The 27291-nt window shown below is 46.5% G+C and overlaps 1 long non-coding RNA gene across 1 annotated transcript in view; it reads right to left on the reverse strand.

Annotated features, from left to right (window-relative positions):
- Positions 1 to 9631: 9631 nt before the first annotated feature.
- Positions 9632 to 27291, reverse strand: part of LOC139228178 (uncharacterized) — a 134844-nt gene continuing 117184 nt past the window's right edge. Inside the window, exons 2-4 of the long non-coding RNA XR_011587513.1 lie at positions 15865 to 15933; positions 14709 to 14901; positions 9632 to 10609 (exon numbers count right to left, since the gene is read on the reverse strand). This is a non-coding gene — a long non-coding RNA (uncharacterized lncRNA). The remainder of the gene's footprint in view (positions 10610 to 14708; positions 14902 to 15864; positions 15934 to 27291) is intronic.

Genomic DNA, 27291 nt, shown 5'->3' on the forward strand with positions numbered 1-27291 from the left:
AAGTCACTTAGCATTTCCCCCCTACAGGCGTCTGTGAACTTACAGAGGTTGGCCAAACGCCGAAGGTCTGCTACAAAGTCTGGTATGCTCTGTCCTTCACGACGTCTGTGGGTGTAGAATCTGTGTCGGGCCATGTGTACGCTGCTCGCCGGTTTGAGGTGCTCCCTGATTATCTTGCTGAGCTCCTCAAAGGTTTTGTCCGCCGGCATTTCGGGTGCCAGTAAGTCCTTCATGAGTGCGTAAGTCTTTGGTCTGCAGCTGGTCAAGAGGTGAGCCCTGCGCTTGTCAGCCGCAGCATCCCCCAGCCATTCCTTCGTAACAAAACTCTGCTGAAGCCTCTCAACAAAATTGACCCAATCATCCCCAATGCAATACCATTCTTCTGTGCTACCGGTGGCCATTCTCGTGGGTCATAAATTCCTGTTTCTCGTCGCCACTGTAAAGTCCTTACTCTATAGTATAAAACCACATGAGGCACATCCTGAGGACAAGGTCACACACAGACCTTAACTCTTTATTTACAGCACTAAGACAACCCAACCCTGCGTAGGACTTCCCTTTATATACCTGGGTGCCCAGGTATGGGGCGGTCTCCCACAAGTACACCTCTTGTGGTCAAGGTATGCATCAAGGTCAAGTGTGTATAGTAACACAGTGGTGTTGCATACATGACAAGAGGCATATAAATTGGCCAGAAAAAGCAGCAAACCTGAGGACTGGGAGAAATTTAGAATTCAGCAGAGGAAGACAAAGGGTTTAATTAGGAGGGGAAAAATAGAGTATGAGAGCAAGCTTGCAGGGAACATAAAAACTGACTGCAAAAGCTTCTATAGATATGTGAAGAGAAAAAGATTAGTGAAGACAAACGTAGGTCTCTTGCAGTCAGAATCAGGTGAAGTCATAATGGGGAACAAGGAAATAGCAGACCAACTGAACAAATACTTTGGTTCTGTCTTCACTAAGGAAGATACGAATAACCTCGCGAAAATACGAGTGGACTGAGGATCTAGCGAGAAGGAGGAACAGAGGGAAATCCTTATTAGCCAGGAAATGGTGTTAGGGAAACAGATGGGACTGAAGGCCGATAAATCCCCAGGGCCTGATAGTCTGCATCCCAGAGTACTTAAGGAAGTGGTCCTAGAAATAGTAGATTCATTGGTGGTAATTTTCCAAAATTCCATGGATTCTGGATCAGAACCTATGGATTGGAGGGCAGCTAATGGAGGGTAGGGTAGGGATGAGGTCCTACAAGCTAAATTTAGGGAGCTAGGAATTAAATTAAAATGTAGGACCTCAAAGGTAGTAATCTCAGGATTGCTACCAGTGCCATGTGCAAGTCAGAGTAGGAATCGCAGGATAGCTCAGTTGAATATGTGGCTAGAGGAGTGGTGCAGAAGGGAGGGATTCAAATTCCTGGGACATTGGAACTGGTTCTGGGGGAGGTGGGACCAGTACAAACCGGACGGTCTGCACCTGGGCAGGACCGGAACCAATGTCCTAGGGGGAGTGTTTGCTAGTGCTGTTGGGGAGGGGTTAAACTAATATGGCAGGGGGATGGGAAGCTATGCAGGGAGACAGAGGGAAGTAAAATAGGGGCAGAAGCAAAAGATAGAAAGAAGAAAAGTAAAAGTGGAGGGCGGAGAAAACCAAGGCAAAAATCAAAAAGGGCCACATTGCAGCAAAATTCTAAAAGGGCAAAGTGTGTTAAAAAGACAAGCCTGAAGGCTCTGTGTCTCAATGTGAGGAGTATTCGTAATAAGGTGGATGAATTAACTGCACAGTCAGCAATTAACGAATATTATATCATTGGCATCATGGAGACATGGCTCCAGGGTGACCAAGGCTGGGAACTCAACATCCAGGGGTATTCAACATTCACGAAGGAAGACACAAATAACCTTCCGGAAGTACGAGTGGACCGAGGGTAAAGTGAGAAGGAGGAACTGAAGGATATCCTTATTAGGTGGGAAATTGTGTTCGGGAAATTGATGGAATTGAAGGCCGATAAATCCCCGGGGCCTGATAGTCTTCATCCCAGAGTACTTAAGGAAGTGGCCCTAGCAATAGTGGATGCATTGGTGATCATTTTCTAACAGCCTATCGACTCTGAATCAGTTCCTATGGACTGGAGGGTAGCGAATGTAACACCACTTTTTTAAAAAGAAGGGAGAGAGAAAACAGGTAATTATAGACCAGTTAACCTGACATCAGTCGTGGGGAAAATGTTGGAATCAATTATTAAAGATGAAATAGCAGCGCATTTGGAAAGCAGTGACAGGATCAGTCCAAGTCAACGTGAATTTATGAAAGGGAAATCATGCTTGTCAAATCTTCTGGAATTTTTTGAGGATGTAACTAGAAGACAAGGGAGAACCAGTGGATGTGGTGTATTTGGACTTTCAAAAGGCTTTTGACAAGGTCCCACACAAGAGAATGGTGTGCAAAATTAAAGCACATGGTATTGGGAGTAAGGTACATACGTGGATAGAGAACTGGTTGGCAGGCAGGAAGCAGAGTTTGGATAAACGGGTTATTTTCAGAATGGCAGGCAGTGACTAATGGGGTGCCGCAGGGCTCAGTGCTATTTACAATATACATTAATGATTTAGATGAAGGAATTGAGTGTAATATTTCCAAGTTTGCAGATGACACTAAACTGGATGGCCGTGTGAGCTGTGAGGAGGACACGAAGAGGCTGCAGGGTGACTTGGACAGATTAGGTGAGTGGGCAAATGCATGGCAGATGCAGTATAATGTGGATAAATGTGAGGTTATCCACTTTGGGGCAAAAACACGAAGGCAGCATATTATCTGAATGGCAGCAGATTAGGAAAAGGGGAGGTGCAACGAGACCTGGGTGTCATGGTTCATCAGTCATTGAAAGTTGGCATGCAGGTACAGCAGTCGGTGAACAAGGCAAATGGCATGTTGACCTTCATAGCGAGGGGATTTGAGTATAGGAGCAGGGAGGTCTTACTGCAGTTGTACAGGGCCTTGGTGAGGCCTCACCTGGAATATTGTGTTAGTTTTAGTCTCCTAATCTGAGGCAGGACGCTCTTGCTATTGAGGGAGTGCAGCGAAGGTTCACCAGACTGATTCCCAGGATGGCTGAGCTGACATGTGAGGAGAGACTGGATCGACTGGTCCTTTATTCACTGGAGTTTAGAAGGATGAGAGGGGATCTCATAGAAACACATAAAATTCTGACGGGGCTGGACAGGTTAGATACAGGAAGAATGTTCCTGATGTTAGGGAAGTCCAGAACCAGGGGACATAGTCTAAGGATAAGGGGTAAGCCATTTAAGACTGAGATGAGGAGAAACGTCTTCACTCAGAGAGTTGTTAACCTGTGGAATTCCCTACCGCAGAGAGTTGTCGATGCCAGTTCATTGGATATATTCAAGAGAGAGTTAGATGTGGCTCTTACGGCTGACCGATGCCCTCGATAAAGAAGTCCCTTAGCATTTCCCCCCTACAGGCTTCTCTGAATTTACAGAGGCTGGCCAAACGCCGAAGGTCCGCTACAAAGTCCGGTATGCTCTGTCCTTCACGACGTCGGTGGGTGTAGAATCTGTGTCGGGCTATATGTATGCTACTCGCTGATTTGACTGCTCCCCGATCAATTTGCTAAGCTCCTCAAAGGTTTTATCTGACGGCTTTTCGGGTGCTAGTAAGTCCTTCATGAGCGCTTATGTCTTTGGTCCATAGCTGGTCAAAAGATGAGCCCTTCCCTTGTCAGCCGCTGCATCCCCCAGTCATTCTTTCATAACGAAGCTTTGCTGAAGCCTCTCGATTAAATCGTCCCAGTCGTCCCCAACAGAGTACCGCTCCTGTGTGCTACCGGTGGCCATTCTCATGGGTCGTGAATTCCCGTTTCTCGTCGCCAATGTAAAGTCCTTATTCTATAGTATGAAACCACACGAGGCACACTCTGGAGACAAGGTCACTCCGTGACCTGCTCTTTATTCACAGGACTCCAAAAAGTGATGAACCTGCGTGGGACCTCCCTTTATATACCTGGATGATCAGGTATGGGCAGTCTCCCACAAGTTCACAACTTGTGGTCAAGGTGTGCATTTAGGTTGAGTGTGTACAGTAATACAATGGTGTTACATTGTGGTTACATACATGACAGTGGTGAGGGGGTGTATGTGTGAGAGGGGGTGAGTGAGAGGCTGAGGGTGAGGGGGTGTATGTGTGAGAGCGAGTGGGGTGGGAGGGGTGGGGGTGATGGGGTGTATGTTTGAGAGGGGATGAGTGAGAGGGGCTGAGAGTGAGGAGGTGTATGTGTGAGAGGGGGTGAGTGAGAGGGGCTGAGGGTGAGGGGTGTATGTGTGAGAGGGGATGAGTGAGGGTCTGAGGGTGAGGGGGTGCATGTGTGAGAGGGGGTGAGTGAGGGGGCTGAGGGTGAGGGGGTGCATGTGTGAGAGGGGCTGGGGTGGGAGGGGCAGGGTGGGATTGGGAGGGGCGGGGGTGGCAGTGTGAGTGGCGGGGGTGGGAGTGTGAGGGGCGGGGTGGGAGTGCGAGTGGCGGGGGTGGGAGTGTGAGGGGCGGGGTGGGAGTGTGAGGGGCGGGGGTGGGAGTGAGAAGGGCGGGGGTGGGAGTGGGAGGGGCAGGGGTGGCAGTGTGAGTGGCGGGGGTGGGAGTGTGAGGGGCGGGGGTGGGAGTGAGAGGGGCGGAGGTGGGAGTGTGAGGGGCCGGGTGGGAGTGTGAGGGGCGGGGGTGGGAGTGAGAAGGGCGGGGGTGGGAGTGGGAGGGGCAGGGGTGGCAGTGTGAGTGGCGGGGGTGGGAGTGTGAGGGGCGGGGGTGGGAGTGAGAGGGGCGGAGGTGGGAGTGTGAGGGGCCGGGTGGGAGTGTGAGGGGCGGTGGTGGGAATGTGAGGGGCGGGGGTGGGAGTGTGAGGGGCGGGGTGGGAGTGAGAGGGCGGGGTGGGAGTGTGAGGGGCGGGGTGGAAGTGTGAGGGGTGGGGGTGGGAGTGTGAGGGGCAGGGGTGGGAGTGTGAGGGGCGGGGTGGGAGTGAGAGGGGCGGGGTGGGAGTGTGAGGGGCGGGGGTGGGAGTGTGAGGGGCAGGGTGGGAGTGTGAGGGGCAGGGGTGGGAGTGTGAGGGGCGGGGTGTTTTGTGAAGCCCGTGCTGTTCATTGGCTTTTTGTGTATCAGGGAGGGCACACCGGGAGGGGATTGGTTGGGTCGTGTCGAAATCTCGACTCACAATATATGACTCAAATACCTTCAGCCCGGCGGATGTTCCTTTATTTTTACTTGCCAGCAAGGGAAAAGTCCCACTTTTTGAAGGCTAAGTGAACACCTTCAAAATGGTACAATTTCATGAGATATTTATACAGTAAAAAACCCAAGTTATGGCCTCTTCCTGTGTATTGACTCTGTTTTGCAGTCAGTGAATACAGATAAAGAGTTAATTACTACATCCTTGTCCTGACATGGTTTCCAAATATTTCCTTTTGTCAGGGTTATTAGTTGGCCAGTCAGCCATTACTCGATGAGAGTGTGGTAATGAGCTATTACTGGAATTGCATTGTGTCAGGATTGTCCAGTTTCCTGGTCAGTTATCTTTTTGCATGAAATGGATGAGGTCTGTACAAGAGATAATGGCTGGTGGTTTGAATATCTCGAAAAGGGTGGGGCGGAGTGGAACTGGTGTTGTATGGACAATAGGAGAGCACCATGGGTGGTACTTGTCTCAGCAGGACTTGTTGCCTAGCTGTCTGGTGGCCATTGATTAGTTATCAGCCGTTTCAAGCCAGGTTTAGCTGTTTATGCAAACCGACTGTCTGTTGCAGAAATTTCTGGAAGGACCAGGACTCCATTTTGGTTTATATCAAAAGGGCACAAAAATTCAGTGTGATACAGCTTAGATAAAAATACATTTCCACATTCCCCCATTTTGTCCTTCACAAGGACAACTTAATCCATTCTGATCTTGCACAGTCTCTCTATTTCCATTTCCACATAAGAGCCTTCAGTAGTTGCTGCTGCCATAATTCTAGCCGTGGTCTCGGTAGGTAACACGGTTTTTCCCAACCTGGCACAGCAACACTTAACCAAGACAAATAAAAGATATAGGGCGAAGACTACCAGCAGAAATATGATCAAACCCTGTACCACAGATCTCCCTAGGGATCCCAACCATCCCGATGTCCAATCCCACAAGGTGGTCCCGTCCTGGCCAACTGTCTTTTTATACTCTATTACTTTGTTCCTAATGTATTCAGCGAGACTGCCGATTTCTTCTGACTTATCCGGGATATACGTACAGCATTCTCCACCTATTAATGCGCATGTCCCTCCTTCTTTGGCCAGGAGATAATCTAAGGCCATACAATTTTGGAGAGCCACTGTTCGAATAGCTACCATTTCATCATTCACCACTTCGAAGGCTTGGGAAGTTGTGTTGGCTGCTGATTCGACTAAATTAGCCAGTTCCCGTAACTGCCATTCATTTGATGCTATTCCACAGGGTGGTATCATTACCTTGAATATTCCATTTAGCCATGTCAAATCTATGACTTTCATAAGCATCCCTTAGAGACTTTGTTGATCTGATAAAGGATACCACATATCCTAAGTAACAGGACCCTGTTCAGTTGGCTGGTAACCATGGGTAGGCTTTATGGCCACAAATAAAGTAGGTGCAATTGTAGGACGTCAACTCCTGGTCCTTTCGTGCCATCCATACTCGAGTGGTCTCGCCATCCCACCCTTCACCTGAGGCTTTGTTATGGACCATCGTCCAGCTAATGGTTGCTATCTTTCTCCCATCAGTGGGATTTGTTGTGGCTTGTCATTTAGTCATTTGGGAACACTTGCTGCGTCCCATTTCTGGTCCTTTAGTCTCATTACTCACTAGGCATATTTTACCTTCAGGATTTCCTATTCCGGGAGTAATACTTAGGAAGGGTGGCTGACGGTTATTATTATAATTTGGCTGGTAGGTTGTAAGTTTATAACCCGCTGACCTCCATTCTGTTAGATCCTTCATTTCTGACATCTTGGTTAGGTTTGTCCTATTTTGCATTATCAACCATTCTACCATATCTGATTCGTTAAAGGGGACGGATCTTAGGGGAATACTCCCTTCAGAGTGGACAGGTACATGGGAACATATCCAACAACTAGACAAGTTTCTTTCTTGAGCATATTTATGACTCAGCGCCATAAATACGTTTACCTGCAGTTCTCTTCGTTTGCGTGTCTGTACCCCTGGTATAAGCAATAATGCAAAGCAAAACCCTGTCAAGCCCAGCACCATCTGCCCCCATAGTCCGTACAGTTCCTTATTCAGTCTTCCTTTTTCTGTTCCTCTGTTTCCTTCTTCCCTTCCTCCTGGTCGGGTGCCCTTTTGCAATGGGATGCATGGATCCATGTTGGTCTTTCCTTTACCTTGATTGCAGTATTAGTCACCAGCAAGACCTGGTATGGTCCTTCAAATCTTGGTTGTAGACTGCTTTTTCTTTTAAAGATTTTGATGGAAACGAATTCGCCGGGCTCCAGGTTATGACACTTCCCTTCCGCTGGCTTGACTTGAGCTTCCTTTACCTGTGAATGAAAGCTGGAAGTACATTTGGTTAGTGCAATACAATAATTCAACATATTTTCCTCCATTTTGTGGATGTCCATTTGTTTTGCAGTAAATGGTGCTGTAAAAGGTAGTCGTTGGAGATGTCCCATAACTATCTCATATGGTGACAGGCGTGTTGTTCTGTTGGTTGCAGATCGCATTACCATCAAGGCTAAGGGCAGCAGTTCTATCCATTTCAGTCCAGTGTCATTGCATAATTTTGCCAGCTTATTTTTAAGGATTCCATTATATCTTTCAACAAGTCCAGCTGATTGTGGATGATAACTGCAATGCAAACGTTGGTTAATCTGTAAAGCTTTACACATTTCTCTTATAAAAGTTCCCGTGAAATGTGACCCATTACCACTAGAAAGCTTAGCAGGGATTCCGAAGCGCGGTACGATTTCTTTTAACAAACATTTAGCAACAGTAGTGGCATCGGCCTTTTTACATGGAAAGGCTTCAATCCATCTAGAGAACACATCTGCAATAACTAATACATACTTGAATCCCATACACATAGGTAATTCAATAAAATACATTTGTAAATGTACAAAAGACCCCATTGGATTTGGGTGGGTGGCAGATTATACCTTTTCCGTCTTACCCGGATTCATTGTCTGACAGGTAACACAATTTTCACAGATCTGTTTTGCAATTGCCGAAATACCTGGTGCATACCAAGTTGCCAAAATATAATCTGCCACCCCCTCTTTTCCCGCATGTGTGAATGTATGAACACATCGGGCAATCCATGGAAGTAAGGATTTGGGTGCCACCACGCGGCCGTTGTGGTGAACCCATATTCCTTCTGTATTTTTATAACATTGATCCTTCGTCCAGGTCAACACCTCCTCCGTACTGGCCTGTGTCTGAAAGGCCAGCACGTCATTAATAGTGGGTGGCTGGTCTGAGCAATTATTTTTCCTTAGTGGGAACAATGACACCTGCATCCCCACTTTTGACAGAGCTGCTGACTTAGCTGCATTATCAGCTCTGGTGTTCCCAAGTGCCACCTCATTCGACTGGCCTGTATGTGCTTGGCATTTGATAATGGCAAGTTTCAAGGGGCATTGAATGGCTCGCAGAAGATTTTCCACTTGTTCTGCATTTTTGATAGTGGTTCCTGAAGAAGTCAGGTACCCGCGAATTTTCCACATTTTTCCATAGTCATGTGTTAACCCAAAAGCATACCTGGAGTCGGTGTAGATATTCACTGTTTGTCCTTCAGCCAGAATACAGGCTCGAGTTAACACAAACAATTCGGCTTGTGGGACTGAAAAGGAGTCTGGAAGAGAGACTGTTTCGACAACATTAAACTGGGTCACAATTGCATAAGCCGCTCTAGGTTGGCCCCTATCATGACTTAAGGCCGATCCGTCAACATAGTACACTAGATCAGGGTTACACATTGGTACATCTGTTAAATTGGTACGTGGTTTAGTCACTAATTCGGTTACCATTTCACGCCGCCTTCTTCCGGGGGAGTAGAGTGGCTGGATTTAAGGTAGTACATCTTTTAATGATAAGGTTCGGATTTGATAACAGTTCAACTTCATATTTAGTGGTTCTTGCAGAAGTTAGGTGTTGGGTGGCACATTTAGTAAGTAAAATCTCGACAGAGTGTGGGATATATAAAACGGTTTGATGATTTAGAGTTATTGCCTGAGCCTGTTGTACAGCGTAATAAGCTGCTGCCAACAAAGGAAGACATCCTGATAGTCCGCGTGCCACTGGGTCTAGTTGGGCACTTAAATACGCTACCGGTCGCTGCCTGTCCCCATGTAACTGAGTCAAAACAGATTGTGCAAAACGCGACTTGGGATGAACAAATAAGTTGAATGTCTTAGTGTAATCTGGTAATCCAAGGCTGGTGCTGAAGTGAGGGACTGCTTAAGATTCTGGAAAGCATTCCGGGATACTTCATTCCAAATCCTTCTTTCAGCATTGTGGTTCAATGGTGTAATGGTGAACACTCTGGACATTGAATCCAGCGATCTGAGTTCAAAACCCCAAAAGAGTTGTGAGAATATAGTAGATTCATTCACAGCTCATAGGTCTTGGACAAACCTCCATTTGTCACTATTGGGCTTCTGAACTGGAAAAATTGATGTGTTACACGGACTTCTCATTTATGCTGATAGTGATTCACTGATCACAGAATGCAAAGTACTTGTTTTATAATTTTATTAAAAGGCTTCCAAACCAAGATTTTTCCAATACACCCAAAATGTTTATCAAGGAGAATCACCTGAAATATCTCAAAATCCCAATTCAAATATTGTACTGCCAATCTTTATTTAAAAAAAAAATCTTCTTACTGAGCTAGAAGCTTTCGCGTCAAGGTTTTACACAAAGGACAATGGGAGCATACACCCCCAGCCTGCAGCCTCGAGAGACACACAAAGGCTTTTTTTAAAAAAGGCATTACAACTTCCCTTCCCCGTTCTTTATCTCACTCAATAGACTAAATTTATGTCTTTCAAACCAATGTAATCAATGATTGCGTGTCTTCTTTCGACAAGAAAGTGAGCGTGTCAAATAAATTATTTCTTTTTTTTCACCACCGGGACCATGTCTCAACAAACCTATTCTTTGTGCATTTCCTAGCTCCGTAACTTCTCATCCGAATAAATCCACACCTGCGTTTCTAACTTAACATGTCGTAAACTTCCCACATACAGGACAACATTACAAAGGGTTAAAAAAAAACTTCACTCTGTTTGAAAAAGTGGGTGGAGCTAAAACAAACAGGCAGTTCCACCACCTTTCCAAACAGTCTTTCATCAGAACATAAGAACATAAGAATTAGGAACAGGTGTAGGCCATCTAGCCCCTCGAGCCTGCTCCGCCATTCAATAAGATCATGGCTGATCTCGGCCTGACCCATCCACCTCCATAGCACGAACCTGGTATTGCAGTACTTCCAGGAACGGTGCAGTGGCTCTAGGCCTTTTGGCTAAGAGCATTGGCGCAGAGTGATCCTTGATGTGTGCAAGGTGACCTCTGGCGTTTGTAATCTGACAAGATGATCTGACAAAGAATTGGAAAGATTGGCAACGAAAAAAAAAAGAAAAAAAAATAAGATCATGGCTGATCTGGCCATGGACTCAGCTCCACTTACCCGCCCTCTCCCCGTAACCCTTAATTCCCTTATTGGTTAAAAATCTATCTATCTGTGACTTGAATACATTCAATGAGCTAGCCTCAACTGCTTCCTTGGGCAGAGAATTCCACAGATTCACAATCCTCTGGGAGAAGAAATTCCTTCTCAACTCGGTTTTAAATTGGCTCCCCCGTATTTTGAGGCTATGCCCCCTAGTTCTAGTCTCCCCGACCAGTGGAAACAACCTCTCTGCCTCTATCTTGTCTATCCCTTTCATGATTTTAAATGTTTCTATAAGATTACCCCTCATCCTTCTGAACTCCAACGAGTAAAGACCCAGTCTACTCAATCTATCATCATAAGGTAACCCCCTCATCTCCGGAATCAGCCTAGTGAATCGTCTCTGTACCTCCTCCAAAGCCAGTATATCCTTCCTTAAGTAAGGTGACCAAAACTGCACGCAGTACTCCAGGTGCGGCCTTACCAATAGCCTATACAGTTGCAGCAGGACCTCCCTGCTTTTGTACTCCATCCCTCCCGCAATGAAGGCCAATATTCCATTCACCTTCCTGATTACCTGCTGTATCTGCAAACTAACTTTTTGGGATTCATGCACAAGGACCTCCAGGTCCCTCTGCACCTCAGCATGTTGTAATTTCTCCCCATTCAAATAATATTCCCTTTTACTGTTTTTTTCCCAAGGTGGATGACCTCACACTTTCCGACATTGTATTCCATCTGCCAAACCTTAGCCCATTCGCTTAACCTATCCAAATCTCTTTGCAGCCTCTCTGTGTCCTCTACACAACCCACTTTCCCACTAATCTTTGTGTCATCTGCAAATTTTGTTACACTACACTCTGTCCCCTCTTTCGGGTCATCTATGTATATTGTAAACAGTTGTGGTCCCAGCACCGATCCCTGTGGCACACCACTAACCACCGATTTCCAACCCGAAAAGGACCCATTTATCCTGACTCTCTGCTTTCTGTTCGCCAGCTAATTCTCTATCCATGCTAATACATTTCCTCTGACTCCGCGTACCTCTATCTTCTGCAGTAACCTTAAGTGTGGCACCTTATCGAATGCCTTTTGGAAATCTAAATACACCACATCCATCGGTACACCTCTATCCACCATGCTCGTTATATCCTCAAAGAATTCCAGTAAATTAGTTAAACATGATTTCCCCTTCATGAATCCATGCTGCGTCTGCTTGATAGCACTATTCCTATCTAGATGTCCCGCTATTTCTTCCTTAATGATAGTTTCAAGCATTTTTCCCACGACAGATGTTAAACTAATCGGCCTATAGTTACCTGCCTTTTGTCTGCCCACTTTTTTAAACAGAGGCGTTACATTAGCAGCTTTCCAATCCGCTGGTACCTCACCAGAGTCCAGAGAATTTTGGTAGATTATAACGAATGCATCTGCTATAACTTCCGCCATCTCTTTTAATACTCTGGGATGCATTTCATCAGGACCAGGGGACTTGTCTACCTTGAGTCCCATTAGCCTGTCCAGCACTACCCCGCTAGTGATAGTGATTATCTCAAGGTCCTCCCTTCCCACATTCCTGTGACCAGCAATTTTTGGCATGGTTTTTGTGTCTTCCACTGTGAAGACCGAAGCAAAATAATTATTTAAGGTCTCAGCCATTTCCACATTTCCCATTATTAAATCCCCGTTCTCATCTTCTAAGGGAACAACATTTACTTTAGTCACTCTTTTCCGTTTTATATGTCTGTAAAAGCTTTTACTATCTGTTTTTATGTTTTGCGCAAGTTTACCTTCATAATCTATCTTTCCTTTCTTTATTGCTTTTTTAGTCATTCTTTGCTGTTGTTTAAAATTTTCCCAATCCTCTAGTTTCCCACTAACCTTGGCCACCTTATACGCATTGGTCTTTGATTTGATACTCTCCTTTATTTCCTTGGTTATCCATGGCTGGTTATCCCTTCTCTTACCGCCCTTCTTTTTCACTGGAATATATTTTTGTTGCGCACTATGAAAGAGCTCCTTAAAAGTCCTCCACTGTTCCTCAATTGTGCCACCGTTTAGTCTGTGTTTCCAGTCTACTTTAGCCAACTCTGCCCTCATCCCACTGTAGTCCCCTTTGTTTAAGCACAGTACGCTCGTTTCTGACACAACTTCCTCACCCTCAATCTGTATTACAAATTCAACCATACTGTGATCACTCATTCCAAGAGGATCTTTTACTAGGAGATCATCTATTTTTCCTGTCTCATTACACAGGACCAGATCTAAGATAGCTTGCTCCCTTGTAGGTTCTGTTACATACTGTTCTAAGAAACAATCCCGTATGCATTCTATGAATTCCTCCTCCAGGCTACCCCGTGCGATTTGATTTGACCAATCGATATGTAGGTTAAAATCCCCCATGACTACTGCCGTTCCTTTTTCACACATGCCTCCATTATTTCCTTGATTATTGCCCGCCCACCGTGAAGTTATTATTTTGGGGCCTATAAACTACGCCCACCAGTGACTTTTTCCCCTTACTATCTCTAACCTCCACCCACAATGATTCAACATTTTGTTCATTAGAGCCAATATCGTCTCTCACAACTGCCCTGATATCATCCTTTATTAACAGAGCTACCCCACCTCCTTTCCCTTCTTGTCTATCTTTCTGAATCGTCAGATATCCCTGTATGTTTAATTCTCAGTCTTGGCCACCCTGCAACCACGTTTCTGTAATGGCCACCAAATCATACCCATTTGTAATGATTTGTGCCGTCAACTCATTTACTTTATTTCGAATGCTGCGTGCATTTAGGTAGAGTGTTTTCATCCTAGTTTTTAAACCATGATTTTTAGTTTTGACCCCTCCTGCAGCCCCTTTATATTCAGTGGCCCTTTTTGTTTTTTGCCTTGGGTTTCTCTGCCCTCCACTTTTACTCATCTCCTTTCTGTCTTTTGCTTGTGTCTCCTTTTTGTTTCCCTCTGTCTCCCTACATTGGTTCCCATCCCCCTGCCATATTAGATTAACTCCTCCCCAACAGCACTAACAAACACTCCCCTTAGGACATTGGTTCCGGTCCTGCCCAGGTGCAGACCGTCCGGTCTGTACTGGTCCCACCTCCCCCAGAACCGGTCCAATACCCCAGGAATTTGAATCCCTCCCTGCTGCACCACCGCTCAAGCCACATATTCATCTGCGCTATCCTGCGATTCCTACTCTGACTAGCATGTGGCACTGGTAGCAATCCCGAGATTACTACTTTTGAGGTCCTACTTTTTAATTTAGCTCCAAGCTCCTTAAATTCGTCTCGTAGGACCTCATCCCTTTATTTACCTATGTCGTTGGTACCAATGTGCACCACAACAACTGGCTGTTCTCCCTCCCTTTTTAGAATGTCCTGTACCCGCTCCGAGACATCCTTGACCCTTGCACCAGGGAGGCAACATACCATCCCGGAGTCTCGGTTGCGGCCGCAGAAACGCCTATCTATTCCCCTTGCAATTGAATCCCCTATCATTATCGCTCTCCCACTCTTTTTCCTGCCCTCCTGTGCAACAGAGCCCGCCACGGTGCCATGAACTTGGCTGCTGCTGCCCTCCCCTGATGAGTCATCCCCTTCAACAGTACTCAAAGCAGTGTATCTGTTTTGCAGGGGGATGACCGCAGGGGACCTCTGCACTACCTTCCTTGCACTGCTCTTCCTGCTGGTCTTCCATTCCCTAGCTGACTGTGGACCCTTCACCTGCGGTAAGACCAACTCGCTACACGTGCTACTCACGTCATTCTCAGCATCGTGGATGCTCCAGAGTAAATCCACCCTCAGCTCCAATTCCGTAACGTGGTCCATCAGGAGCTAGAGGCGGATACACTTCCTGCACACATAGTCGTCAGGGACACCGGAAGTGTCCCTGAGTTCCCACATGGTACACGAGGAGCATATCACGTGACCAAGCTCTCCTGCCATGACTTAACCCTTGAATTGGCAACAACAATGTTAACAGCTTACTTACTGATATAAAAAAGAAAAATAAATCACTTACCCCCTTGGCTGTGACATCATCTTTTGATTTCTTTCTACTTTTTTTTGGCCTTCTCTCCCCGCTGCAGCTGCACAAGCTGGGCCTCACTCACGCTGCTCCCGCCTCTCGGACTACCGCCGCCTCTCGCTGCCACTGGGCCTTTATAGGCCTCACCAACGCCACGAACTCCCGCCTTTCAGGCATATGAAAAATTCTGCAGTCAAAAAAAGAACAAACAAGCACTCTCATTCAAAGACAGACATTCACAAAAGTCTCTCTTCATTCAACAAAGCTTATTGTTTGGCCAGCTCTATTTTTGGATCCATAAGTCACTATCAGGTTCTTTTCTTTCTTACATATTGATTTACTTCCTCTGTTAACTTTACATGGGCTTGAAGATTCGGAACCCAGGCCTTTTCTATTACTTTCCTTTTTTTTCTTTACCTCTTCTACCTGGGTCTCTGTTCATAAGACACTCCTCTAGACATGCTGTTCTCTTTAAATTAAATGAACCGTCGGGTGGAAATGGCCTATTTTCACCCTAAATCCACTTTACCCATTTTTTTTTGGGTGGTCAATTGAAGACTGACCACAATTCTGGAGCATAAAATAGGCTGGTGTGCCCTTTGTGGTGTTTTACTTGCTCCAGCACCCATTCTGAATGATTAAGATTTTCCACAGTTTCTGATCTCACAATCCTTTCGGCCAACCGAGTTCTCTATGCCCACTTCTCCTGGCCGTCACGTGGCCTGAAAAGGCTCTTAATTCGAGCTCAGTCTGGGTGTGTGAGAGATGTTAGCACAAACCAACCGTAGTTGATCAATCAGTTACTGTTTCTTTTCTCAATCAATCCTTGTTTTCCCGAATCACAATTTTCCCTAGTGACTCTTCCCATTTCTCTAATTGCAATATCGCACAAAGGTATTGAACACAACAGTATAACAAGGACAGCAAGGACAAACAATATTCACGCGAGTATACAAATCATAACCTTAAACTCTATCTAAAGAAATAGTCAATTCTCAGTCTGCGTTGTACGCCACTACAGACCGAGTCCTTAACTTATTCTAATAAAACTTATAAAACTCATGGTCCCATTACCTTAACTCTTATCACATAAGAACCGTTTACCTAATCTTATTACATAAAAACCGTCGATCGAATAGCGCTCTTTTACCTTTTCCTACTGAAAATCTCCCCGGGCTGTTTCAAAATATTTCCAGTCCAGATCCCTTCTGCCTACAAGCTGAGAAAGAAATGATCACAAAAATAACTTTATCTCTTAAATGTCGAGTCTCGTAGAGCGCAGTACCTCCCCTGTGGACAACAGATTACATAATGCGATTCAACAGTAAAGAAACCTCTTGTGAGCAAAAGGCTCACCTTATTCTGGCCAGTGAAGCCCTTCACTGAAGAGGCCCTATGCCAGCATCCGTTTACTCACAGGGTACAGAGTAAGCGATCTTGGTGGAACCTCCAAGAAGTAACTGTCGAAATCTCGACTCACAATATACGACTCAGACACCTTCAACTCCGGCAGATGTTCCTTTAATTTTACTTGCAGCAAGGGAAAAGTTTCACTCAGTCAACAGCGAAGTGAAGACCTCCAAAATGGTACAGATTCACGAGATATTTATACAGTAAAAAGACAAGTTATTGCCTCTTCCTGTGTATTGGCTCTGTCTTGCAGTCAGTGAATATAAACAAAGAGTTAGTCACCACACCCTTGTCCTGACATGGTTCCCAAATATTTCCTTTTGTCAGGGTTATTAGTTGGCCAGTCAGCCATTACTCGATGAGAGTGTGGTAATGAGCTATTACCGGCATTGCATTGTGTCAGGATTGTCCAGTTTCATGGTCAGTTATTTTTTTGCATGAAATGGATGAGGTCTGTACAAGAGATAATGGCTGGTGGTTTGAGTATCTCGAGAGGGGGGGTGGGGGTAGGTGGAACTGGTGTTGTATGGACAATACAGGAGAGCACTATGGGTGGTACTTGTCTCAGCAGGACTTGTCTCCCAGCTGTGTGGTGACTATTAATCAGCTATCAGCTGTTTCAAGCCAGGTTTAGCTGTTTATGCAAACAGACTGTCTGTTGCAGAAATTTCTAGAAGGACCAGGACTCCATTTTGTTTTATATCAAAAAGGCACAAAAATACAGTGTGATACAGCTTAGATAAAAATACATTTCCACACAGGATTGCTTTGTGAAGATGGGCTGATGGAGAGAAACACCCTGCACAGAATGATCCCACATTGAACATCTCCAAGGGACAAGGCTCCCAGCTTTAATCATTCTCTGTCCTTTCCCCCCAGGCCCAGTTCCTTTGCTCAGATTCTGATAAAAGTAAATTGGGAAAAGTGCACTTTGATTTTTACAGACTGAATTATTAGAGAGCTGCGCATGTGCGGATAAGCCCCGCCCCCTGTGTCCATTCCCAGTGAGCAGAAGAGCGCATGCGCCCTCCCCTCCCCCAGCCCAGCCTGTGATCGCCATTCACTCAGTGAGTGGAAGAAGATGGTTAAAAACAGCCGGGAATGGAGAGCCTGCGGCCCCGGGGTAAGGCAGCAAGCAGCAGCCTCCTTACAGCAGCAGCGCTCGGGGAGCGTGTCCGCAGATGGGCTCAGAGACCGGCACTGAGTCCGGGGGGAGTTCAGGGGGAGTCGGGGGCTGTGTGTAAGGGGCAGAGTGGAGCAAGAACCAGTGTCAGTGCATGGTGTGAGTGGGGGAAGGGACAGGCCATTCTCGGGCTGTGTGTGGACAGTGTAAGGTAACAGAGAAAGTAAATCACCTCGCTCTTTCAAATCATTGCTGCTTTCTTTCCCCAAATCAGTAGTGAATGTTCCTGACTCAGTTCCAGTCTCACCGTGTCTATTGTTCTTGGGCAGTGAGCAGTGGAAACACAGCCTGACAGTGAGGCTGTGGGGAGTTTCACAAAGTGCATCTATTGCAGGCACCAGCAGAGGAGTGTGGGAGAAGATATTTTAAAGACCGGTTATATTGTTTCGGTGAGCTGAGTTCTCCAGAACCGCATTGCTGGAGATCGAGAGATACATTGTCGCTCCCTCAGATACATCATATTCTCCCCCGCATCCATATCTTAGAACTAATAATGTTCTCGTATTATTCTCAGAGCAAAATTCTTCAACCAGCCAGAACAAATGTGACCTTTCCTCCACCGTGAACACAAGGAACAGTGCAGGCAGCTCCTTCTCACACACAGTAAGTAGATTATCACTGCAGAGCGTAGAGACACAGAACTGGCCTCAATCCTATTGTCACAGGCAGCAGAAGCTGTCAGTCCCACAGTGATCTGAAGTGGCAGAGTTACATTGTGAATCTTACAGCCACATGGAGCAGTAGAATCAGATGCTGTTTCACCATTGAATCAGATCACACTGACAGGTACATTAAACACCCACACTCACTTGCCAGAAACTGACAGGTACATTGTAAATCATAAAACCACGTAGACTAATAGATACAAATTAAAGGCAGACTAACATACCAGAAACTTAGAGGCACAGCTTAAACCACCACACACATAGCAAAACCTGTCCGGTACAGAATAATACACACACTCGCATATCAGAGACATAGAAATACAGTATAAAACACACACTCACATATCAGAGCCTTACATATTAAAATCCATATTCCCATAACATAAATTGACAGATATAGTGAAATTCCCATACTCACTTCCCAGTAATTGACAGGTATAGGGTAAAGACCTCTCTTCCATACCAGAAACTGACAGGTACAAAGGAAAGCCCACTCTCAATTCAGCAGAAACTGGCATGTATAGAGTATGGCCCACAATCACGTATCAGAACTTGACAGATACAGAATAAAACCCAGACTACCAAAACAGAAATGGAGATACAGAGAAAGGCCCATACTCACATACCAGAGACAGATAGATACAGAGTAAAACTAAAGACTCATTTACCAGAGACTGACAGATTCAGCATAAACACTCAGCTCCATAACAAAAATTGACAGAAAGTAAAACGAATACTCTATCAGGAACTGGTGGTGACAGTAAAACAATACTAATGTACTGGAGAATGACGGGTATGGAGCAGAGCTCACATTCTCACAACAGAGATGGACAGATACAGTGCAAAACACACACTCACACACCAGGAATGGAAAGATACAGAATGAAACCCACAGGCAATTGACAGGGACAGGATAAAACCCACGCTCTCAAATCAGAAATTGACATACACAGTAATACCCTCATTCACATACCAGAGGGACAGATACAGAGTAAAATCCACACTCCCATACCAGACACCCACTATATTAATTCTATATTTACCTGTCGATGATTCAGAGAGAGAAAGTGTCAGTATCTATCCTATAATCACCGATCAGTCCCACACTGACACTGAGATTGAAAGTAGCAGTGTCCATCCTACACTCACCTGTCAATCAGAATCTGTCACATAGTGTCAGAGAATGAGAGCGGCAGTATCTATCCAATACTCACTGTCACATAGTGTCAGAGAATGAGAGAGGCAGTATCTATCAACACTCACCTGTCACATAGTGTCAGAGAATGAGAGAGGCAGTATCTATCCAACACTCACCTGTCACATAGTGTCAGAGAATGAGAGAGGCAGTATCTATCCAATACTCACTGTCATTAGAATCTGTCACATAGAATGAGAAAATAACTGGGGCAGTATCTATAAAAAAAAACCTCACCTGGCAATCCAGCTCTGCCTCACTGTGCCAGAGATTGAGAGATGCAATATCTATCCAATGTTAACAAATATATCCCATACTGATAGCAGTATCAGAGAATGAGAGGGACAGTGTCTATCCCATATTCAGCAGTCAATCCTACGATGACACACAGTACCAGAGAGTGACAGTGGCTGTCTCTTCCCTATATTCTCCCTCAATCCCACAGTGACACACTTTATCAGAGAATAACAGGTATATTATTTTTCCAAAAATGAACTATCTGTTGAATTGGCCACACTGTATTAGAGAGTGGGAGTTAAAGTATCGATACACCGTATTCAACTGACAATCAAACACTGCCACACAGTAACAGAGTGTGACTGGTACACTATCCTCTAGTCAACAATAATTCTCAAACTGATATATATGTATGACCAGAGAGTGAGTGGCAGTGTCTGTCCTATACACACCTGTCAATCCCACACTGACACACAGTACCAGAGAGTGAGTGACAGTGTCTGTCCTATACACACCTGTCAATCACACACTGACACACAGTACTAGAGAGTGAGTGGCAGTATCTGTCCTATACACACCTGTCAATCACACACTGACACACAGTACTAGAGAGTGAGTGGCAGTGTCTGTCCTATACACCCCTGGCAATCACACACTGAAACACAACACCAGAGAGTGAGTGACAGTGGCTGTCTTGTATACACCTGTCAATCACACACTGACACACAATACCAGAGAGTGAATGGCAGTGTCTGTCCTATACACACCTGTCAATCCTACACTGACACACAGTACCAGAGAGTGAGTGACAGTTTCTGTCCTATACACACCTGTCAATCACACACTGACACACAGTACCAGAGAGTGAGTGACAGTGTCTGTCCTATACACACCTGTCAATCACACACTGACACACAGTACCAGAAAGTGACACATAGTGTTTAGTCGAGTTAATCAAGCAATTTAAAACTGTCCCATTTTACCAATGAGTGACAGAAATAATATCAATCCCTTTTCACCGGATCAGTGAGTATAGAACTGAACCCAGCCAGAAACAGCACCTTCAGCGGAGAAGAGGGAGGGAACCATGAGTGTCAAACTGAACCCAGCGAGAGTCAGCACCTTGTAGGGAGGAGAGGGAGGGAACCAGTGAGTGTAGAACTGAACCCAGCCAGAGTCAGCACCTTCAGGGGAGGGAACCAGTGAGTGTACAACTGAACCCAGCCAGAGATGGTGATGATAATTAGGAGCCAAGGACAAGCTACCTTCAGACGTGCAATGTGTTTGAATTTCAGGACAGGGAGGGGGAAGAGTGTATGGGATGGGGATTTACAGCTTTGGACGAACAAGAGAGGAAAGAATGTTCCATAGAAACATAGAAACATAGAAAATAGGTGCAGGTGTAGGCCATTCGGCCCTTCGAGCCTGCACCACCATTCAACAAGACCATGGCTGATCACCCACCCCAGCACCTACCCCCCACACCCCCTCCACACACCCCCGACCCCACCCAGCCGCAAAGACCAGATCCAACTCCCTCCCGAACACATCCAATGATCTGGCATCAACAACTCTCCGCGGCAGGGAACCCCACAGGCCAACAACTCCCCGAGTGAAGAAGTCTCCCCCAATCCCAGCCCCAAACAGCCCACCCCCCATCCCAAGAGATTGCCCCTCCCCCCCGACTCCGGACCCACCAACACCGGGAACACTCCCCCCGCACCCAACCCACCCCGTCCCGTCAGAATCCTTCCCAAATGCTGAACACCCCCGGATGTGGAGCCCCGGCCACCCCGGAGCCATGCCCCCGCGACACCAATCACACCACATCCACCAACCGCCATCATAGAATCTAGAATTCTCTGTTCTGAATTTCTGTCCTGTACTTGCAGTAATGATTTTTGTAAACTCCTTTTCCAGGGTTTCAGAAGGGCAGGATTTGCACACAGGAAACTCAAACCAAACATCACGTCAAGATCTGACGGAATCACTCGATTTCTCAGGACCTGAAAATCATTGGCCTTGGAATGTGGAAGGAGAAAAGTTTGTCTGTGGGAAAATATTTTAAACATCACTGTGACTGGAAAAGCACTGAGACACACATACACATGAGTGAGTGTTCCAGTGCACTGACTGTGGAAAGAGCTTTAACCAGCCTGAAAAAACATTGCAGCATTGACAGCCGGGAGAAACTGTGTCCTGTGTGTGGACGAGGCTTCAATTGATCGTCCAACCTGGAGAGGCACAAGGACACCCGCACCACGGGGAAACCGTGGGAATGTGGGGAATGTGGGAAGGGATTCAATTACCCATCGCAGCTAGAAATTCATCGACACAGTCACACTGAGGAGAGGCCGTTCACCTGCTCCGAGTGTGGGAAGGGATTCACTGTATCATCCGACCTGCTGAAACACCAGCGAGTTCACACTGGGGAGAGGCCATTCACCTTCTCTGAATGTGGGAAGTGATTCACTCAGTCATCCAACCTGCGGACACACCAGCGAGTTCACACTGAGGAGAGACCATTCACCTGCGCCGAGTGTGGGAAGAGATTCACTCGGTCATTCCACCTGCGGACACACCAGCGAGTTCACACTGGGGAGAGGCCATTCACCTGCTCTGAATGTGGGAAGGGATTTACTCAGTTATCCCACCTGCTGACACACCAGCGAGTTCACACTGAGGAGAGACCGTCCACCTGCGCCGAGTGTGGGAAGAGATTCACTCGGTCATTCCACCTGCTGACACACCAGCGAGTTCACACTGAGGAGAAGCTGTTCACCTGCTCCGTGTGTGGGAAGGGATTCACTCAGTCATCTGACCTGATGACACACCAGCGAGTTCACAAGTGACTGCAGGGTTTGGATTCCGCCGTTATCCCAGACTGAATTGTGTCCATTCTGACAATTTGGGGTTGCTTTCTACTGATATTGATTTCCCCTATAACTGGGCAGGAGTTTAATATTCTGGATATTTGACCAAATAATCAATGGGAAAATGGTCTTTGCGTTCTTAATTCACCCTTTAAAAACATAAGAAATAGGAGCAGGAGTAGGCCATTGGCCACTAGAACCTGCTCTGCCATTTAATACGATCATGGCTGATCTGATCTTGGGCATAGCTCCACTTCCCTGCCCGCTCCCATAACCCTTCACTCACTTTATCGTTCAAAAATCTGTCTATCTCCACTTTAAATATATTCAATGACCCAGCCTCCACAGCTCTCTGGGGCAGAGAATTCACAGATTTACAACACAGAGAAGACATTTCTTTTCATCTCAGTTGTAAATCAGCCACCTCTTATTTTTAAACTATGCCCCCTAGTTCTAGATTCCCTATGAGTAGAAACATTCTCTCTGCATCTACCTTGTCGAGACCCCTTTGTATCATATGTTTCAATAAGATCACCTCTCATTCTTTGAAACTCCAATAAGTATCGGCCCAACCTGCTCAACCTATCCCCATAAATCAACACCTTCATCTCAGGAATCCAACTAGTGAAGCTTCTCTCAACTGTCTCCAATGCAAGTATATCCCTCATTAAATAAGGAGATCAAAACTGTATGCAGAACTCCAGGTGTGGTCTCACCAATACCCTGTACAGATGTAGCAGGACTTTCCTGCTTTTATACACCATCCCCCTTGCAATAAAGGCCAACATTTCAATTGCCTTGCTGTACCTGCACACTAACTTTTTTGTGTTTCACACACCAGGAACCCCAGGTCCCTCTGTACTGCAGCATTTTGTAATATCTCTCATTTAAATAATAAATTGCATTTTTAGTTTTCCTGCCAAAATGGATAACTTCACATTTTCCCACATTATGCTCCATCTGAAAAATATTTGCCCACTCCCTCAGCCTGTCTATATCCCTCAGCTGAATTGTTGTGTCCTCCTCACAACTTGCTTTTCCACCCATCTTTGTATCGTCAGCAAACTTGGCTACATTACACTTGGTCCCTTCATCCAAGTCATTAATATAGATTGTAAATATTTGCGGCCCCAGCACCGATCCCTGTGGCACCCCACTAGTCACCGTTTGCCAGCCGGAAAATGACCCATTTATCCCGACTCTCTGTCTTCTGTTAGTTAGCGCACCCTCTATCCATGCTAATATATTACCCACAACCCCGTGAGCTCTTATCTTGTGCAGTAATCTTTTATGTGGCACCTTATCGAATGCCTTCTGGAAATCTAAATACACCACATCCACTGGTTCGCCCTTATCCACCCTGCTTATTACATCCTCAAAGAACACCAGCAAATTTGTCAAAACCATGCTGACTCTGCTTGGCTGTATTATGCTTTCCCAAATGTCCTGCTACTGGTTCCTTAATAATGGACTCCAGCTTTTTCCCAACACATTTTAGGCTAACTAATCTATAGTTTCTTGTTTTCTGTCTCCCTCCTTTTTTTTAAACAACCATGTTACATTTGTGCTTTTCCAAACCGCTGGGACATCTCCACAATCCAGGGAGTTTTGGGAGATTTCAACCAATGCATCCACTATCTCTACAGCCACTTCTTTTTAGACACTAGGATGCAGGCCATCAGGCCCAGGGAACTTGTCCAGCTTTGGTCCAGGGGACTTGTCCAGCTTTGGTCCAGGGGACTTGTCCACCTTTAGTTCCATTGTTTTACCAAGTACTTTTTCTTTAGTGTCAGTGATAGTTTCAAGTTCCCCCTTCCTGATAGCTCCTTGATTATCTATTATTGGGTTGTATTTAGTATCTTCTACCGTGAAGACCAATACAAAATATTAGAAAGGCTGTATTCAAAAAACTGAAAGCTGCAACAAATGGAGCTAAAGTTTGTTAAACAATTGTTAACATCAATTGAATCTGCAGGTTGGTTTTGCATTTCTCTGGGATGGAGCCGGACATGATGTGCCTTGAAATACCGCCGGTGTCCAGTAGATGACGCTGTCCCTTGAATTTATTCGGACTGATTGGAGCTTGACTGCCCCGAGAGCAGGAGGAATGAGGGCAGATCCGCATCAGACACTAAACACACTGCACCCCACAGGGACATCACACACTGCCCCCTCCCTGGGGCAGCTCAGTGTCAGACACTGAACACACTGCACCCCACAGGGACATCACACACTGCCCCCTCCCTGGGGCTGATCAGGGTCAGACACTGAACACAATGCACCCCACAGGGACATCACACTCTGCCCCCTCCCTGGGGCAGCTCAGGGTCAGACACTAAACATACTGCACACTATAGGGGATGCACAAAATGCCCTGTTGCTGCTGGTGGGTCCACAGACAGAAGAGGATCTTCTCCAAACCTTTGGGTCATGAATCCTGAGTCAGATTGATGGCAAATCTCCACATTTTGTGCTGCAGCCTGAGAAGCCACAGAGACCACGTGGGACCTCACGGACTATGCAGAGGCCCCCAGACCCCAGAGCTTTGGCCCATAGACCTGGGACCCCGGGTTTCCACACAGGGGGAGCGATCCCTCTGTCCCCTGCCCCCAGACCCCCCATGTTAGCACCACTGTCATTGTGAGCTTTAGGGAGTTACAATGATCCACAGCAGCTCTCCTCCCCTGAAGATGCTGACTCTGGCTGGGTCCAGAAATACACAGCAATTATCTTCAAATCCCAGCACACGCACACACTCAGGAAATGTGCCCCACTTACCGGGCACTGTACAGGACTGGAGCAGATAATGCCTCCCTCAATTGTCCTGGTCCCAGTCTGACCCAGAACCAGAGCCCCCCTCACCCTCCCCTGTCCCAGACACCCCTCACCCTCCCCTGTCCGAGACTCACCCAGACACCCCCTCACCCTCCCCTGTCCCAGACTGACCCAGACCCCCCTTCACCCTCCCCTGTCCCAGACTGACCCAGACCCCCCCCTCACCCTCCCCGATCCCAGACTGACCCAGACCCCCCTCTCCCTCCCCCAGATTGACCCATAACCCCCACACCATTCCCTGACCCAGATCCACCTCACGCTCCCCTGTCCCGGACTGACCCAGAGCCACTCACCCACCCCTGTCCCAGACTGATCCAGACCCCCTCTCCCTCCCATGTCCCAGACTGACCCAGACCCACCCTCATCCTCCCCTGTCCCAGACTGACCCAGACTCCCCCCTCACCCTCCCCTGTCCCAGACTGACCCAGACCCCCCACACTCCCCTGTCCCAGACTGACCCAGACCCCCCCACCCTCCCCTGTCCCTGACTGACCCAGACCCCCCCACCCTCCCCTGTCCCAGACTGACCCAGACCCCCCCACCCTCCCCTGTCCCAGACTGACCCAGAACCCCTCTCTCCCTTCCCTGTCCCAGACTGACCCAGACCCCCCACCCCACCCCATCACACTCCCCTATCCAGACATCTGAAAAGTTTTTGGCAAGATGCCACATAAGGCGTTTTGCTATCAGATTGAAGCCTGGAACATAAGAACATAAGAAATAGGACCAGAGTAGGCCATTTGGCACCTCACATCTGCTCCGCCATTTACTAAGATCATGGCTGATCTCATCATGGACTCAGCTCCACTCCCCTGCCCGCTCGCCATAACCCTTCACTTCCTTAACGCTGAAAAATCTGTCTATCTCCACCTCAAATATATTGAATGACCCAGTCTCCCCAGATCTCTGGGGCAGAGAATTCCATAGATTTACGACCCAATGAGAGAATACATTTCTCCTCATCTCAGTTTTAAATGAGTGGCCCTTATTCTGAGACTATATCCCCTAGTTCTAGTTTCCCCTATGAGTGGAAATATCTTCTCTGCATCAAGCTAGTCGAGACCCCTCATTTTCTTATATATTTCAATAAGATCACCTCATCCTTCTGAACTCCAATGAGTACAGGCCCAACCTACCTTCATAAGTTAACCCCCTCATCTCCGCAATCAACCGAGTGAACCTTTTCTGAACTGCGTCCAATGCAAGTAAATCCTTCTTTAAATATGGGGACCAAAACTGCACGCAGTACTCCAGGTGTGGCCTCACCAATACCCTGTACAGTTGTAGCAGGACTTCTCTGCTTTTATACTCTATCCCCCTTGCAATAAAGGCCAACATTCCATTTGCCTTCCTGATCACTTGCTGTACCTGCATACTAACTTGTTGTGTTTCATGCTCAAGGACCCCCAGGTCCCTCTGTACTGCAGCATTTTGCAATTTTTCTCCATTTAAATATTAATTTGCTTTATTATTTTTTCTGCCAAAGTGGATAACCTTACATTTTTCCACATTATACTCTGTCTGTGAAAATTCTGCCCGCTCACTTAGCCGTTTATATCCTTTTGCAGATTTTTTGTGTCCTCCTCAGACTTTGCTTTCCCATCCATCGTTGTATCATCAGCAAACTTGGCTACATTACACTCGGTCCCTTCATCCAATTCATGAATATAGATTGTAAATAGTTGAGGCCCCAGCACTGATCCCTGCGGCACCCCACTATTGCCAAACGGAAAATGACTCATTTATCCCGACACTCTGTTTTCTGTTATTTAGACAATCCTCTATCCATGCTAGTATATTACTCCCAAGCCCGTGAGCTTTTATCGTGCAGTAAGCTCTTATGTGGCATCTTATCCAATGCTTTCTGGAAATTCTGCTCCACAAATCAATAGGATCATGGCTGAACAGCCAAAACTCCAGGCGGTGTTTCTGACAAAGGAATCCAATGCTGGGCCCAGCAAGAGCAAGTAAAGTGGACAAGGTTTAATCTAGTAACACATTGGTTCCTTTCAGAGCCAGCCACTCTATCTGTGAAAGGGCTGCTTACTGTCTGAAAAAACTGATCTATCGATCACAATCTTATCAGCGGTGCTTCAGTTGTTAGCTCTCTCGCCCCTGAGTCAGAAGGTTGTGGGTTCAAGTCCCACTCCAGGGACTTGAGCACAAAATCTAGTCTGAC

The sequence above is a fragment of the Pristiophorus japonicus genome, chromosome 17, assembly GCF_044704955.1.
Source record: "Pristiophorus japonicus isolate sPriJap1 chromosome 17, sPriJap1.hap1, whole genome shotgun sequence".
Lineage (NCBI taxonomy): Eukaryota > Metazoa > Chordata > Chondrichthyes > Pristiophoridae > Pristiophorus > Pristiophorus japonicus.